This window comes from Geotrypetes seraphini, chromosome 16, assembly GCF_902459505.1.
Source record: "Geotrypetes seraphini chromosome 16, aGeoSer1.1, whole genome shotgun sequence".
NCBI classification, from domain to species: domain Eukaryota; kingdom Metazoa; phylum Chordata; class Amphibia; order Gymnophiona; family Dermophiidae; genus Geotrypetes; species Geotrypetes seraphini.
The window spans coordinates 39,882,043-39,898,488 of record NC_047099.1 but is presented as its reverse complement, the minus strand read 5'-3'; positions in this window follow the sequence as shown (position 1 = coordinate 39,898,488).

Sequence of the window (16,446 nt, the reverse complement as noted above, 5' to 3'; positions counted from 1 at the left end):
GTTACTTCTTTGGGTGCAGCCTCTTCACAATCAGCCGCTGTTCTATGGCTGGCTGATCCTGGCCTGGGGGATACTAATGTTGATATTTACCAGCTTGCGGATCTCTTGTTTTCCGGCACTGCGCTTCCTGTGACTGGGGATCTGGGGCTGTATGCCAGATCCTCGGATCCCTCAACGGTTTTAGAACCTGGGAACGATCCCATAGTTCTGCATTTATTTAAATCTGCGGCTTTGCCTGCTCTCACCTGGGAATCTGTGCAGAAGTTGAACTTAGTCACTCAGCCGGCTCTGTTCACTTCCTCTTCATGGCTAAGTGATGTGTGGTCACAGTCTGCTGCTTTCCCTGGCATCCTGTTGTGAGTATTCTGATCTTGGAGCAAAAGGTCTCTCCAGAAGGTGTTCTCAGGGTTACGAGATCCTCGTCTCATTGGTTTACTATGCACAGGAGTGCCAGCAGCTTCTTGGTCAGCCTAAAGTGGACTTTTTCATGGCGCAGGTAACTAAGCGCACCTCCCTTCTCAGTGAGGACATGCTTAAGGACAAGCAGGACCACTGGGTGGATGTGATCCTCAAATGTCTTTTTGAGGCAGCAGCTTTGGACATAAAGGCTGCTCTAGCAGTGTCCTTTGTCACATGCGCTTCTTTGTCCTGGCTATGCACTCTGGTGAGGAAGGCTGTAGAGTCCTCTCCTAATCTTCTTTTGGCTTGAGTAGATTTTGTGGCTGACGCCCTGAATGATCTTATGCAGGTCCCAGGTAGGCTTTTGGCATATTCGATATCTGCTCATAGAATGCTCTAGATTAGACAGTAGGCCACCTGAAGTTTCGGGCTTAGGCAATTACTCTATGTACCAAAGGAGAACTCAGACAATTGGAATCCAATCCTGGATCTTACACATGTACATGCAGTGCTCAAAGTTATGTGCTTTTGCAGGGTGACAGTGCAGTCTGTCATACCGCCTGTGAATCCAGGAGAGTTCCTTGCCTCTTTGGCTCTCACAAAGGGTTCCTTAACTTTTCTCATTTATCAGGAGCACCGGCCTTTCCTCTGGTTTCATGTACTGGGAAATCTTTCCAGTTTTCAGCTCTGCCTTTTGACCTGCCTACGGTGCCTTGTACCTTCTCCAAGGTGATAGCGGTCATGCTAGATCACTGGAAGAAGATGAGGCTGCAGGTGCACCTGTTCTTGGATGTTTGGCTGTTCAGAGCCCCCTCATTGGGTGAGGGTTGATTTACGGTGAATCAGGTGGTCCAGGTCCTAGAAGACCTGGGTTGCAGTGTGCTTTACAGGAAAAGCACTTTGACCCTGATGCAATGCATACCCTGGACTATCTTGGGGTCTTGATTGATATGGCAGCTGGCCGAGACATCTTCCAGAGGCACACAGACAGTAGCTGTGCTCTTAGATTCTTGCCTTTTGGCCTAAGCAGCTCCATCTTTTCAGGTCCTGGGATCCATGGATGTGGTCCCTTGGACTCTCTGCCCATCTTTTTGTGCTGACTTATTCTTCTAAGTGAAGTGCCTCCGTTTTGAAGGCCAACTTTACCAGATGGATCCATAAGGCCATTTCTTCAGCCTACACCAGTCTTAAGGTGCATTCTATCCGAAATATGAGCCGAGGCTAGGGTGTTCTCCCCTGAGGAGAATTGTAGGGCAGCTGCTTGGTCCGTTCTGCATACGTTTGCCAAATTTTACAGAGTGGATGTGGCAGCAAGCCAAGGTTCCTAGGTCTGGAATAATCTAGTCAGCCCGCCCTAAATTTATAGGACTGCTTTTCATGCGTCCCGTATGTCTAGAATGTCTCACCTATTGCACTGGAAAAAGAGATTATATTCTTACTTTTATAAGATCTTTTCCAGTAGATAGGTAAGACATTCTAGACTCTTGCCCTATCCTTCCTGCACCTGCCTTCTGTCTCATTTTGTTTATGCTTATCCAAGTTTGTTTCTTAGATGCCAGCTGGCCCTTTTGGGCCTTGAAGGATTCTATATGTAGGTTCACAGCACATGCAGGGGTACGTCCTGAGCTCTTTTGACGCTGTGGTTGGCTATTGGCTGCTTGACTATTCCTATTTGAACAGAACAGTTGATTCTTGGTAATGTTACCATTGGTGACCCTACTTCACGTTCTAGGTTGGAGCTCTTGGTTCTTGGGTACTAACTACAGGTGGTGCTAGAGCTCCCAGTGAAGTAGAAGAGAGTCGCAAAAAGAAAAAAAAAAAAAAATCCAGAGTGAATTCCTTCTGCATGTGGCATGCGTCCATTGGGAGATAACCCACATGTCTAGAATATCTTACCTATCTACTAGAAAATATATTATCAAGGTAAGGACATAATCTCTTTATATCTGTAAAACATATTGAACTGTTTTTTGGTTGTTGTTTTTTTACCAAGTTGGAGCCTATACTCCTTTCAAGAAGCTTTGTAAATAGAACCAGTGTGAAAGAAAATCCATAAAGTAATGTAGATTTAGATCTTGTGTGCAATTTTTATGGAACCAGTTACCAGCGGGCATACAACCTATTTTTGACTGTTTATATTTTATAAAATAACTATAATTGAAACAGCCCTTTATGACAAAATTTTCACAGACTAACAATAGGAGGTTTGATTTGTGTTGCTGGAGGATAAGACTGGTGAAGTAATCGGGAAATGAGGTCAAATAGAGAAAGATATATATTTTAACTTACAAATGTGCATTATCTTTTTCTATAGGGATAATACATTCTGTTAATTCTGGCCTAGACTAGGATCTGGGTTTTCTTCTTTATGGCGGTTTTGTCATTGCATATGCAGCTTTTCTGTAATATGGTTTGTCACACACACTGCCAATGGGATTAAAATCTCTGCTTTTATCTTCAAAAACACATCCACTGTCCCTTTTCCTTGGCATGGTGCAGTATAAACAATGCCTCTTCTTTTTCTCTCAGAAAAGTAGAATTCTACTTAATTTTCTCTCTCTCTCACACACACAGGTCAGTGCCATGGGTCTATCTGCAAATCTTTTATTTGTTGCTCTCAAAAGACAATTTAAAAGATGTACCTTTCCCTCTCTCTCACACCAGTAAGACAATATAAATGAATTCTCTGTCTCATTTCCCTTTCTTTGCCTAACAGGGCAGTGTAAAAGCTGTCTCATTCCTGCCAGTGGTATCTCCATCACTGGATCTGAAGGAAGGGCACTCAGACACTCTCTTTCATCAGTGCCACATGTGCTTGGCCGGGATCCCGTGTTCCCTTTTGTTGCTGCTGTCACTGCCCTGAAACAAGATAAAAACAACCACACAATGGGCCAATAGAAAGATAACCGTTGGGGGTCAGTGAGTATGTATGGCCGCCTGCTCTTTAATAGACAAAAGACATGTCAGCCAGCTCTCAGCAGCTATTGTAAAGGAACAGAACAGCCTGCTAGGTAATACAGCAAGCTTTGCAGGGAAGGGGGTAGCCCACACTGGAGTGAAAGCCAAGGTCAACTCAGGCGAGTCTGGTCAACTAGTCCAACAGGGAAATCAATGTCCAATTGGAGGGTAGGTCATCAGCAAGCTGATGGTTTGAAATCCTTTCACTAAAACTGAGCTTGGTAATGTGCCTTAGTTCCCATAGAACAGAGCTTTTCCTTGTCTCATAAGGGGATCATAACAGGGCCCATCTTTCACCAACCTTGAGAAACACAGAACACTTTTGCAGAAAAGCCTCAGCTTCTTTCATTTGCCTATTGCCCTATGTAGGGCACCAACTCCAAATCTGAACGGGTTAGAACAATACATCCATAATAAAATGGAGACATCACAACAACAAATATAAAACAATAATAATATGTATTCAAATTAAAATCTCTTCAGTTATCATCTAAAACAAATTTCCAAGTGTGCTTTAGTAAACTTATTTAGAAAAGCCCTATGCAAAATAGCGTGCTTTACGTAAGATGAAATGAAATCCAGCAAAGCATTCCACAAAATTGGCCATGAAATTGTAAATAAAGACAATAAATTAAGGACCTCTTCTATCAAACTGCGCTAGCAGTTTTTAGCGCAGAGAGCTGTGCTGAATGGCCCGCGCTGCTCCCGATGCTCAGAGGAACTCTTTAATCGTTTAATCATGGCAATACCAATACATGTGTGTCTATTACCAGATTCAACTGAGCTAAGTATGAACACAACTGGTAAATCTTCCTAAGAGTGAAAAATGAACTCTGAACTAAGAGGCGCTGATAAAGGACCGCATCATTGATCACCTTGACGGACACAATCTGATGAGACCAGCCAGCACAGCTTCAGCAAAGGAAGATCTTGCTTGATTAACTTGCTGCACTTCTTCGAGGGAGTAAACAGGCAGATAGACAAGGGTGACCCAGTCGACATCATATATCTGGATTTTCAGAAGGCGTTCGACAAGGTTCCGCATGAACGACTTTTTTGAAAAATTGCGAGCCATGGAATTAAGGGTGAAATAGTCACATGGATTAAAAACTGGCTGGCGGATAGGAAACAGAGTGGGGGTAAATGAACAATACTCGGACTGGAAAAGCGTCATGAGTGGAGTGCCGCAGGGTTTGGTGATTGGACCTCTGCTCTTTAACATATTTATAAATGACCTGGAAACTGGTACGACGAGTGAGGTGATTAAATTTGCAGACGATGCAAAGTTATTCAGAGTAGTTAAGACGCAGGAGGATTGCGAAGACCTGCAACGGGACATAAACACGCTCGAGAAATGGGCTGCAACATGGCAAATGAGGTTTAACGTGGATAAGTGTAAGGTGATGCATGTCGGTAACAAAAATCTTATACACGATGTCCGGTGCAGTACTTGGACAGACCCCCAGGAAAGAGACTTGGGAGTATTGGTTAACAAATCAATGAAGCTGTCCGCGCAATGTGCAGCGGTGACAAAAAGGTCGAACAGAATGCTAGGAATGATTAAGAAGGGGATCACGAACAGATTGGAGAAGGTTATCATGCCGCTTTACCAGGCCATGGTACGTCCTCACCTGGAATACTGCGTCCAGTACTGGTCGCCATACATGAAGAAGGACACAGTACTACTCGAAGTAGACAAGTTTCTGCTGAACCAGAACGTACACAGGTAAGGCTAGTCTCAGTTAGGGCACTGGTCTTTGACCTAAGGGCCACTGTGTGAGCGGACTGCTGGGCACGATGGACCACTGGTCTGACCCAGCAGCAGCAATTCTTATGTTCTTATGGTCATTCAGGCTCCTCACTGCCTACCTGAAGGTATAGGCTGAGCTCCTATAACAGCTCCGGTCACTCCAGCTGCACCAGTCAGCCCTGGTCACTCTGGGAATGATTCTGTATAGAACATCAGTCTCAGCGGCTGCTTAAAAGCGGCTGAGAATCGCACTTTGGCGTCCTATACAGAATCGCGTCTTTCATAAAAAAAACAGATGCCCCCCAATTCTCTACAAAGCACCCATGTCATCGGCGCCAGTTACAGAATCATGCCTGCCTGATCCCTTGCCATCAGCTGATCGCGGCAAGGGAATCCCCGAACCGGCAGGCCTCCCTAAAGCCGCCTGCAGCAGGGGACCCCCCAACATTTACCCCTGAAATCGGCAGGAGGGATGCCCACTCCCTCCTGCTGCTGACCCTCAGGAATCCCCGAACCCTCCCCCAAAGACACCCAGTTGGAGGGATGCCCACTTCCTTCTGCTGCCACCCCTCTAAACCCCCGCCACTCTACAAACCTCAACCCCCCCATGCTTCCCAAACATCCAGACCCTCACCCCGCACCCCTAAGCCCCCCCAGCACCTCCCACCCCTGTACCTTTATAGAAGAAAGGCTAGCCAGAGGGATGCTTACTCCCTCTGGTCAGCAGGCCTGCCTCTTCCTTGGGCATCTGATAGGCTCAGATGCCTATGGCCTCCTTCCTAGGGTGGGATTGCACCAGGAAGGGGAAGGCCTGCCATGAGGTTACTGCTGCATGATTGACACATAATCAGCAGACATTTTTTAGGCGGCCACCAATATTGATACCGTTTGTAGAATCTGCTTTTAATGGTTACATTTCTTACTGCCTCTTTGACCTCTGTATGAATCTCTGGAAGAGGGGAAGATTAGCATTTGTGTTCTGCCACATGTTATCTCTGGATAAGGCTCTTTTAGTTTAGTGTATGGGTGCAAGGCCTGGCAATGAGTCCATACACATTCTTACACTCCCTTTATTTCCTTTCTCATTCATGCATGGATCTTTTCTTCCCTTGCTCTCCCTGTTTTGTATTCAGTGGCCATTTAGCATCACCACACTTATAGTGGTAAAATGCTGGATTCTGATTATTCCCTTTGTCTCTCTGCCTGTGTGAACGCATTTGTAATTCTGTCTTTGCACTTTTTCTAGTGTGTGGTGACAGCACCACCCCTTGGGATATATACTTATTTCAGTGAGATTCCTTATAAATCTTCATATTTTCCAGTGGGCATTTTGATTGCCAAATGGAGTTCCGACTATACTATTATCTGAGACAGAATGGCATTTAAAAAGAAAGAAAAATGCTTCCCAGTGTACTCTTCGATCACAAAATTTGCTACTAATTTGTAGTCTTCTTATTCCATCTCATTTTTTCTTCTTTTTATGCAAACTCATATAATTTCTGTCTAGAAGAACAACAGCTCATTTGTTCAACAAATAATTCTGAGTGATTCCTGTAAAGGCTGGATTGCTTTATTGTTTTAAAGAGATTGTGGAAATGAACTTGGCAAGTTTATAAATGTCCACCTTCAACTGGAACATCCCAAAGACTCAAAAAGGTTTTGGAGCCAAGATAAGGTGACCAGAGGGCTAAAGAAATGGGCACAGAGACAAAAAGCCTATCTTCTCTATGGCTGAGATGGATACAGAAATATAGAGTTTGTCAGGGTCAGGAGATGAGCACAAGGATATATAGAGCTGGTCACCTTCAGAAACCAAGTGTAAGGGAATAGTCACTGAGATACAGAGCTTGTCATCTCTAGGACTTGAGAGTGCAGGTATAGGAAGCCTGTTATCTCTAGGATTTAAGGGCTCATGGGATGGTACAGGAATCTATAGCCTGTCAGTTCTAGAACTGGAGGGCTCAGAGGATGGGTACAGAGATCTGAAGCTAGTCACCTTTAGAACTGAAGGGCTTAGGGGATGGACACAGAGATAGAGTTTTTACTGCTAGGAGTCTAGTGTAGGTTGTAGTCACCAAATTTTACCATCCAGTTGATAACAGTTCAAATTGCTGGGTCTATGGCCAGTCGCAGGAATCAGTCTCCTCAGTTATTATCAATCTCCTTCAATAGAGAAGTCTTTTCTATAAGACCCAAAGAGTCTAAGCCTCCTTTGAGATCCAGCTGCCCTTAAGGTCCTTTCTGTAGGTTGCCTTTGCACTCAAGGCGACTTGCTTGAAACCAACATTAAAATTAAATATTAGTTAGGTGCCATTGACTCATGCTCGAATCCTAGTGACGATGAATTGCAGATCTAAAAATAAATCAGTTTTATGCTAGTCCAGTAAGATCCTCCAGCATCATCCCCATTGTTGTTTTCAACATGTCCAACCATCTGATTGCAGATCACCCTCTTCACTTGGTTCCTTCGATCTTCCCAAACATAATGTCCTTCTCCAATGATCTTTCTCTTCTGACAGTGTGACCAAAATAAAGAGAGTTGTGACATAGCCTGTTTGATTTCTTCCAGAATCAATTTGTTAGTTCTTCTGGTGGGACATCCCTCTGGCTGTAACCCTGTACCTGCCACTTCACCAGTGGGAGAGGAGGAGAGACACCGGTGAGGAGAAGAGTCATCGGCCCCAGTTGACTGCCTACAGGATGTGCCTCTCGCTGAGAGAGGCACATCCTGTAAGCAGTCAGCTGGCACCGGTGCCTCTCCTCCTTGCCGGCATCTCGCAGCACACTTGGAAACTGCCGTTGGCACACAGTTTGTAATACACTGCCTTAGGGTCTCTGTAGCCTACTTAATGGCTAAACATTCTCCATGGTTGCATAACTTTTCTGAGGGAACAACTTCCAACATAGGCATAGTACAGAGTGTTTTTCATTTCTCTTCATTTGCAATAGAACTGCCCCTAGCCCAGTTTCTGAGGCATCTGTTTGCAAGATGAACTCCATCTTAAATTCACTCGTTGTAATACAGCGGCCTGACTTAAGCTGTTTTAAAGTTGCTGGAACATCTATATATATACTCATAATGAAAAAATAAAGATGTCCAAAAACCATCATAAGTCAGCATGTGGACATCCTAATCACTGGGACGTTCAAGTGCCAAGTTTTAAAGCCAACTTTATGGACGTATAGCAAGGTGTTTTGTCTGCTGTGTGCCTAGAGATCTAGGGGACATTTTGTGAGGCGTGTTATGGGCAGGTTAGACTTGGATGCCTTGTGGCAATAATTGAACCATTCCTAGGATATCCTAGACAGAATTTAGATGTTTTAAACTAGACCTATATTAGAAACGTCTTAGTGCCACAAAGGTACCCAAACTTACCAGATGACTACTGGAGAGATTAAGTAATGACCCCTTCACACTCCCAAGTGATTACTAACCTCCTCCCATGCCACAAAGATCTAAATGAAAAAGTACATACCTGTCTCTAGAACAGCAGCTCCCTGGTATGGGAAAGCCTAGTAGAACAACACACAAGTGTCTTAAGTAACCTGGTGGATGGGCTTGTGAACCATAGAGAGGACCCAGGCCAATAAGCCACTTTAACTAGTTATGGTGGAAAATGTGAGGCTACCAAAACTGTACTCCTGCCACATAAGTGCTATTTGTAGCCATAAGGGTTATTGGGGTGGTAGACAGGTGAGTATAGTAAGTTTTGGAGGGCTCATCATAAATTATAAGAGGGTTATGGGGAGATATATATCTGGCACTCTTTATGTGAAGTTCACAACAGTGCCCTTTAAAGTGTCCCACTGCTCTGTTGAGATGTCTTTGTGGCCAATCTATTACAATACTGGCCCCTCCCATGTCCAAATGGTCTGGGTTTGAACATTTTGGACTTGGACGTTTCTGTGGTTGGAAAAAGAGTATAAAGTTAGGCTTCCTGTTGGACGTTCTTTGGACATCCAGTCAGCCAAGATGTCCAAGTAGGCAATTTAAAAAATGATTTTACAGAGTATATATATATATATTTCCATGGGTGGAGTTGCAAGATACAACAAGTGTTATGCAACTTAGGATTCTCATTTCCATCTGTCTCAGAGAGGGTGTAAATATGGGTACCTACTGGTTGGGGAATTTTACAGTTAAAAGGCACATAGGTCCAGTGTGTGAGGCTATGTGCCTTCCCTGCCTTGGTGCTCTGTTATTAAATTACCTTCCCCATATTTCTCTACAGCACTTACATACATCTGAGATGCGTTATACAAAGCATAGCAATAATAAATTATAAAAGCCTTTATCTAAATGAAATCATTTTCAGTAGCTTTCTTTGTTTTCAAATTTAAAACGAAAAGTGTTTTATGCACTTGTATTTAGTTCCATTATCACTTATACTTCTAATTATTGCTTCTTTGGAAAGAAAAGCAATGCCGCCAAGAGGGTGGGTGCTGTTCTCAGAGTAGGCAGGTGTTCCAGTGACACCCTTTCTCTCCCCCACTCTGTCTTCTTCATAGAACCATCTCAGAGTGTCAGACAGTTTTCTGCCAAAACTGCTCATTGGTACTGGAGGACTGTGCTGCATCTGTTGCACACTCACTTTCTCATTAATTCCATCAAATGTAGCCAAAGACTAATTGTGGAGCTGTCAGCTCATTAATTGCAACTTCAAACAGAAAGTTATTTGACAAAATGATCTCTGGAGGTGGAAAAATCCTAATTAGGAAGGAAGGAGGGAGAAGAAAAATAAAATCACTGAACTGTTTCAATGGAAAACATGTTCTTTAATTCAAGCAGTACAGCTGGCATCCTCCCAGCGGGGTCCCCAAAGGATCCCCACATTCACCATCAGTGTTCAACCTTCTAATGCAATCTTTGGGAGCCAACCTAGATCTCTCACGAATAAAACATTTCACCTATGTAGACAACATAACGATCATGCTACCTGTAATGGCTGCATTAGCCAACACCCTCACCACTGTCAAAAAATATGTCCACATCATAGAAAACTGAACCTCAACCCACCGCCTCACAGTAAATAAGAACAAAACCAAATTCCTTTGGCTACACTCCAAGGATTAAGGTAGATGACACAGACTTTCCATTAAGACTACAATCCTGGATCTTAGGAGTAGAAATTGATAACCACCTATCCATGAAGAGCCATATTCAATCAATAATGAAGCAATCTTTCCTTATGATGAGAAAGCTAAGATCCATCATACAATACTTTGAAACAGAGGCTTTCTGAATTGTAGTGCAATTCCTAATCCTATTTCGATTGGACTACTGTAATGTAACACTAGTTTTTTGCACCAAAATATTGCTATCATTTTTAGAACTAGTTGAAAGTAAGACTCATATATTGGCTATAGAAATCATAATACCTACAGCCCTACTAAATGAAACTTTATCCCAGGATAAGCAGGCAGCATATTCTCACAGATGGCTGATGTCATCCACGGAGCCCGGTATAGACAGTGCTAAAATGTACTGTCACTTTAACTTCTGTTCAACAGGCTAAGAAGCATGCTTCACCTTCACACCATACATTACCAGCATCGAGTAAATCGATGCATGCTAAACGTCAACATAAGAAGCACTCCCCATCATTGTAGGCCTTGTCACCTCTGAAGTGTGACTCTTCTTCGAGGTCCCCAATGCCTTGACACCCTGCAGCACCATCTGTATCAGTGACAAGTATGGTACCGGTGCCATCCATCCAGGACCAGCTTCAGGAGCTGCTTCACAAGAAACTAGCCGCAATGCTTCAGATGCAGTCGACGCCAGCAGTTATCCCATCTCCTTCAGTACCAGCCCAGCCTGAGCATAGCTCTTCAAGGCCCCAAGTTACTAGATTTCACTCACCTCTAAGACACAAATCAAGATCTTGACATTCTTTATGCTGCAGCACCTCTTCATCCTTGCCTGACCGACATTGAGAAATAGGAGTTCTTCTCAGTGCTTCCATCGGCTCCGTAGCCGATGTTCATCACTGCATCAAACTCCTTCTACTGCACCATTTACAAAGTAACTTGGAATTGAGGAGCTTCACTCAGATCTCTTGATGCCAAACAGTTCAAAGCCAGACTTGTCTGCTCCAGAATCATATAGCATTTCTTCAGATCCATCTCCACCACCTAGGCAGTGTTCCCCACCTGAAAGCATATCCTTTACCAAATTTATTAGACAAATGGGGCAAACTCTTCCAGTTTGAATGGAGTCTGATTCTAAGCCAAGAGTTAAACGTCTTGATGTTTTGTACTTTAAAGAAGTTCCTAGAGACTTGTTGAAACTCCCATTCCATAATCTCATACTTGGCCTCCGCGTGTGAGGGTCGCCGGACTAGATGGACCTAGGGTCTGATCCGGTGAAGGCATTCTTATGTTATGTTATGAAGTGGGATAATTTCTGTTAGGACTGCCTTGGTTCTAGCTATTTCCTAAACTCAAATGACTATTAAGCAGTCATTAACAATTACTATCACCACTAATTTTAATGAGGAAAACTAGAGAAAACAGCTTTTTCTGGACACTGTGATGTCTTCTTGTAGACCACCAGAAGAATTGTTGAAAGGTGATACCGCATGTGTACTCATAAAGCCACGAGTCCTTCATCCCAAAGCGGTTTTGAAAGCTTATCTATTGTATGGCATCATCTTTGGCTAATTCTTCTGTTGGTCTATTTATTAAAAAGTTGATGCCTTTGGGAAGAACATGACTTGGTTTCCAAGCATTCGGTTCTCAAATTCTTTTCCACTCTCATTACTCTTCTCATAGTGATTCTTCTTTTTTTTTTTTCAGGCTAATGAACAAATCAAAAACTCACAGAAGGTTTTATGTAATTTGATCCATTATAGAAGCAGTAATTTCCCCCCATTTATTTCCTTTGAAGGTAGGGTACGCATGACATGGGTGGAAATGGTAGCTGATCATAGCATCTTGAGTTTCTGGGCAGCTAAAAAAAAATATATATATTACAAGACAAAGCAATGTAGACTTGTTTCCCTGGCTCTTTCTCCGTCTCCCTCCCCCACACCTCTATCCCCAGCCAAAAAAGAATCCTCTTTCTGCAGCACGTAAATGAATAAAATTGTCTTTGCTTTTCATGACAAGCTGCTTATAGCAAGGTCAGATCCATGTCCCATTTAGCTTCTCTGTTTCTTAGCAACCAACATTATTGTACTTCCCCCACCCCATCTCTTCTCTGCTTCTCCCTCCCCTCCCCTCCCCTGCACACCCACTCACTCAGCTGGGCTGACTAGTGCTTTCTAGTCAGTGCACTGACAGGGTGCTCTTAAACCTGAACCCAATTTGAAAAATGGGGTTCTCTGACACTGACCTCCACCCAGTCCATTTCACTAATGGTAATCTTTATGTCTTCCCTCAACATTCAGTGACACTGGCTGTATTATTTCTTTTTTTTTCACAGTATAGTGTTTCATGAACAATAAATTCAAACACACAAGTTTTTAATGCAAGCCATTGAAGCACTGTTGGACCTCAGATCTGAATGCTAGTATTTGGAAATTTTAGCTCCGAGCGAACCTGTCCTTTGAGGAGCTCTTGGCATAGAAAAATACTTTTTCTTCTCCTTTTGTTCTTTCAAAACTTTTATGTAATGTGTGGTTCTGGAGCATTAACTGTAACATTCTTTTGTATGCACATGAGTGAAGTCAGACATTCTATCGGTCCATGATTTTATTATGATTATTTCTCTGTAACCCAAAACTCTGCTTGATAGTTGAGCCAGCTCTGGCATGTGAGTGGGGTCAGATCCCACAATCCATAATAAAAACATTCACCAGGTTCTAGTAAAGGAGGGTAGAAAACTAGTATTTATCTTATTAGCAGTCACTATAAAGCAGGGTCACCACATGTCTCCAGGCAGGGCTGGATTAACCAATAGGCCTAGTTGGCACTTGCCTAGGGCCCGAAATGGTCAGGGGGGGATCGATGAAGGAGGGCATCAACATTGTTTTTCCAAACGGCGATGGGCACCTCCAGCATTGATCGGCAACGCGGCCCCCCCATCGACGGAAAGTAAAACAAACAAGGAACGTGGGTAAGAAAGGCAACGGGAACTGTAATTTTGCAAGCGGTGCTACTTGCCCAAAGCTTCCCTCTGACGTGCCCAGGCGGAAACAGGAAGCTGCATCAGAGGGAAGCTTTAGGCAAGCAGCACTGCTTGCAAAATTACAGTTCCCGTTGCCTTTCTTACCAGCGTTCCTTTTTTGTTTTACTTTCTGTCGATGGGGGGGGGGGGCATTGTCGATCGGGGGGGCCCCCATTGTCGATGGGGGGGGCGCATTGCCGATCGATGCTTTGGGGGGGTCGCCGTTCTTTAAAAAAAAAAAATTGGAATGAAAGGTGAGTGGTGAGATGGGCCTGGGGTGGAGGGAGAGAGAGAAGGGGGCAGGGCAGATGATGGATGTGGGAAGGAAGGGGCAGGGCAGGACAGATTATGGAAGTGGAGAGAAGGGAGACAGAAGGGAGCAGGGCAGATGATGGAAGTGGGGAGAACTTATGCCCAGCCCTCACCTCCTCACCACTGCTACTGCTTTCCCACATGCTGGATGGTGGGGGCGGGGCATGGTGTGGTGGGGCGAGGCAGGGGGCCCAGTGTACTTGTGTGCCTAGGGGCCCTCGACAAATTAATCCTGCCCTGTCTCCAGGTCCTTCAAAATAGGTTGAGCCAGTGTTGAGTTCACCTGTAGATTTAATTTGTCTAAAAAGAAAAAAAACAAACCAGGGCTGCAGATCTATAGATGAAGTAGGAGTATGACCAAGACTGGCAATGTCTGTCCATCCATCATTCAGGTTTTTCAAGAATTTTGGAGAATTATGATTCCAGAAGTAACTTCTATCTGGTGCTGACTGGTTCATCCTGAATTTTCAGCTGTACCACTGAAAATCCGAGCAGAAGTTATCTGAGTAGAGCTGAAATTCATCATCCGTACCTCTATACTATCTAGATATCAGCAGCACTCAGATAACTTCCAGCGACCACTGAATATCATGATATTCAGGGTCAGTATCTGGGTACAACCTGGTTCCAAATATTGTCTAAAATATAGTGACTGCAACAGGTTAAATATCACCCTCTTAGAGGTTTTTTTTTAGGTTTGCTCCTTAGTTGGCACCCCTTGAATATCCTCTTTTGTAAAAGACTGGTATGTTTGAAAGACAAGTGCAAGTGATGCTTGTGTTTATAAGATTCTTGATATATTGTCTTTCTGTGGTTTAATCAAAGTGGTTTACATATTCCATATCCCAAAAAACAGGGGAACAACGAATATATATAATATATGCACACTTCCAAATAAGCAAATGCAAAACACAAAAATGGGATACACAACGTTACTAACTTTTTGTAGTGCTCGGAGATCATTTAGGAATCAGACCTTGGGACTAGCCGGGACAAATGAACGTCTGTTAATGCCACCTCTAAGTCAGTGCTATGATTAGAGGTGGCATTAACAGACGTTCATTTGTCTGGGTTTATCCCAAGGTCTGATTCCTAAATGATCTCTGAGCACTACAAAAAGTTACTGATGTTGTGTAAACCATTGTATTTGTATAAATATATAGCCAACCATTCGTTATTCAACAATGCTGTAAATCTTTAACACCCACGAAACCAAAAAACAGCCCAGTGATATTTTTGAAATTTTCTTATATATTTTTTTATTTTTTATAAGTCTTCAGAACTTACCAGCCAAGCTATTCTTAGGCTTGTTTTTTCCTTTGGCTTGTATCTCTTCATCAGGCTTAAATAAAATTTTTCTTATAAAGTGCTCTGTGCAATTCATCTTGTGAGGCATCTTTCAAAAATTATAAATAATTCAAATATCTATAAAAACTTTGTACTTAGCATGAATCAATGAATGTTCAGCTCGACATGTTTCGCCAAAAGGCTTTCTCAAGAACGAGTCCCCCCCATTGTATTTTTTCTGTTTTACATATACCATATGCAGGTACTTTGCCCACAGTCTAAGTTTTTGTACCTGGGACAACAGAGTTGTGACTTGCCCAGGGTCATAAGGAGCTGCTGTGAGAATCTGATTCCCCTTTTTCTGCACTAACCATTAGGCTGCTCCTCCACAATGAGAAGAAGAACCCAAATTATAGCTACATGGCGAGGGTTCAACATTAGGTGTCACCACCCAAGAAACAGATCTAGGACAATATGTAGACATTTTCTGCTCAATCTGCAGTGGCAAACCAAATGTTAGTAATAGAAAATAAAGAATATTAGATTGCCTCTGTATCGCTCCATAGTGCAGCAAAAGAAAAAAAATCACTGTGGGGTTAGGTTGATTTTCGGTAAAAGCAAATTTGAGCATGTATCTCCGCTCCTGGCTAAACTTCACTTCCATAACATGTATTTGCAAGGGTAGACATTCAGGATTCAAATTTAGAATGCTATAACTTACAAATGTATCTACGGCACTTACACTAGCACTATGGCTGACAGATGTGAGCCCCTACATGTTAGGGACAAATATACCTGGTTAGGTTAATATTCTATAAAGGAAACTAGGTGCCTATGGTCCTTTATATAACAGGCTTCTACCAGGTGTCATGTGGGGCTTATTTTCCCAGTCAGGTACCACCAAGTTTTTAACATGAAAGTAAGCATCTCCTCCCAGTTTGAAAATACCTTTACCATGCTAGGAGTCTAGCTCAGGGGTAGGCAAGTCCTCTGGAATGCGCTTCCAGAGGACGTAATAGGGCAGAGTACAGTACTGGGGGTTAAGAAAGGATTGGACAATTTCCTGCTGGAGAAGGGGATAGAGGTCCTGGACCTGTTGGGCTGCCGCGTGAGCGGACTGCTGGGCGCGATGGACCCTTATGTTCTTATGTTATGTCCTCGAGAGCCAGAGCCAGGTCAGGTTTTCAAGATAGCCACAATAAATATGCAATGAGATAGATTTGCATCTCAAGGAGGCAGTGCATGCAGATCCATCTCATACATATTCATTGTGGATATCCTGAAATGATATCCACCCGTGAATTTCAAAAAGCTGCGAATATGGTTTTTCAGCTGATCGAAAGCAGGAGAGGCCAGCTGGGGTGCCAGCGGGGGCTTGGGCACATTTTCCGACCGCCTCTTCCTGGTACTAAAGTCATGGTTACACCAGATAGCATGTCAAAGCAGCTCCTGATTGATGTAACCATGACTTTAGTACCAGGAAGAGACAGTCAGAAAATACCGCGAATTACTGAGTCCGCAATGTGCGAACCGCAAATTCGCGGGGTTTACTGTAATTTATAAACATCTGTTTATCTTTATTTCTTTGGGTTTAAAAATTTTTTTTTATTTTTGCCTTTTCAACATTTCCTGT